Source organism: Grammomys surdaster, unplaced genomic scaffold, assembly GCF_004785775.1.
Source record: "Grammomys surdaster isolate TR1022 unplaced genomic scaffold, NIH_TR_1.0 128518, whole genome shotgun sequence".
Classification (NCBI taxonomy): Eukaryota; Metazoa; Chordata; class Mammalia; order Rodentia; family Muridae; genus Grammomys; species Grammomys surdaster.
Window position 1 is genome coordinate 1 of NW_021621891.1, and position 2207 is coordinate 2207.

Here is a 2207-nt window from a genome sequence, read left to right on the forward strand (position 1 = left end):
ATTTAACAGTGGGCTTTCCAGGATGAGGCACCACACTCAACTATCTTGATTCCAGATCATTTCAGGCCAAGTCGTCTTGTCACAAATGTGTGTCAGGGCAGTTCTGGACAAAGCGCCACCATGTCATTACATGTCCTCATCCCCAGGATCCCGTGCTCCTGTCTACTTTTATGAGTTCCAACATCAATCCAGCTTCTTCAAGGACTTCAGGCCACCCCACGTGAAGGCAGACCACGGTGATGAAGTTTTCCTTGTCTTTGGCCACCAATTCGGTAACATAAAACGTGAGTCTTCATGAATTTCCTTGAGCAGGACGGAGTCCATTATGGAAACCTGAAGGATAGCTGAGTTCTTAATCCAGTCAATGGAGCCAAATCCTTGAAGAAAGACAGAATCCAGTATGCACCATCTCACAGCTCAAAGTCTATATTAGGTTGAAATCTGGAGCTTTCTGAGTCTACCTTGGGTTATTGCTAATAAGAAAATAATGGTGCAGGAATGAACCTGGCTGAATTCACTAAGAGACTTAGTCCTGGGCAGTAAAGGAGGGAACCAAATCAATCATTTAGACTTGAGTGACAGCTGGCTTGGTGGGTGTGAAGCATGAATGGGAAGCTGCATGAAGTGACTGAGACATGGGTACCTGTCCTTCTCTCTTCAGTTCCCCACACAGAGGAGGAGGAGCTACTAAGCAGAAAGATAATGAAGTACTGGGCCAACTTTGCACGACATGGGTGAGAGGATGCCCTTCCCTCAACTTCTGCAAGGGTGGGTTGCTGTCCAGAACTCCCTTTGCTCATGGTGAGCTCCTTAGGATGTATGGTTCTTTATTGCATGAGAGAGTCTTCCCTACCCTCAAGCACACTTTGGGAAGCAGTTTACCACGTAGTCAGCTGCCACGCACATGGGCACGAGCCCCTATGTACATGGGCATGCACGTACACGAGCACACAAACACACACACACATATACATACTCATGCGGAACACTAAGACATTTTATATATGTTTGCTACTGGTCATCTTGCAGTAAATTGGTGCATGGGCCACAGTATTGTGGTAATGTTCTTTAGCTTTTGCCTTGGAGAAGGAGGCAGAAAACAGGCCATGAGAGACAGTAAACTTGTCCCACATGGAGTAGGAAATAGTGGGTCACACTTGTATCCTAATATCAGGACATACACCCTATCAGTCTCCTTAAACCCTTGGCCTACTTCATTCACTGTCCTGAGCCAAATCAGGATCAAGTGACCTTCACTCTTCCCTGCTGGCTGGCATATCCACAGAAACCCCAACAGTGAGGGTCTACCCTACTGGCCTGTGATGGACCATGATGAGCAGTATCTGCAGCTGGACACTCAGCCTGCTGTGGGTCGAGCCCTGAAGGCCAGAAGGCTGCAGTTCTGGACCAAGACTCTGCCCAAGAAGATCCAGGAGCTAAAGGGGACTCAGGAGAGGCACAGAGAGTTGTAGTGCCATGTGTGAAGGAAGGCATGTGGGCTTCATGTCTGAGGTTTGGAACGCTTTTTGATTCTACTATTCACATAATCATTCCTCACACATAAAGTTGTCTATTTTACCAATTTATATGACAAACCCTCTACAGGTCACAAAATGCTGCCAATCTGTTAGAGCCATTCAATAAAAGCTGTATCGATATGGAATATGGATGAATGAGACCCAAGTTCCCATAGTCTTCACAAGTTCTGGCTGCTGCTCCAAATAGATCTCAAACTACCAGCAGGTCTTGGGATATAGATTTGTGATCCTGGTTATTTAGAAACTGAGTCAAGAATACTGCATGAGCCTAGTAGTTCCATACCACCTTGAACAGCATAGGAAGGCACATATCTGAGAAACAGAAATTATCACTAGCTGGATAACTTGCAAATGACAGAAATGCATTAAAGTTCTGTGGAGTGAGAAATACAGGGTGAGAAAATGAACATGAGCCATACAATCTTTCAGGGCACAGCTCCTAGACCTCTCTGTTGTCAGCCACTGAACATTCCAGGTACCAAAAACCATGCCCATTGTCCCTATAGAGGAAATCTCATCTCTTTCCTTCCCAAATGGCAATTATCCACTTTCATGAAAAGCTTGACTTGATATGTTCATAGATACTTCAAGCAAGACCAGAAGTTGGGGTTGAGCAGCAGGCCCAAGCAGGCTTTCTCTAATAACAAATTTGCTCTTTTGCACAGGGAT

At 45.5% G+C, this 2207-nt stretch overlaps 1 long non-coding RNA gene across 1 annotated transcript; it reads left to right on the forward strand.

Annotated features, from left to right (window-relative positions):
• Positions 1–149: 149 nt before the first annotated feature.
• Positions 150–1485, forward strand: LOC114615646. Its single transcript, XR_003710501.1, has 3 exons — positions 150–284; positions 662–734; positions 1286–1485. It is a non-coding gene; the product is annotated as an uncharacterized LOC114615646 (long non-coding RNA).
• The last annotated feature ends 722 nt before the right edge of the window (positions 1486–2207 follow it).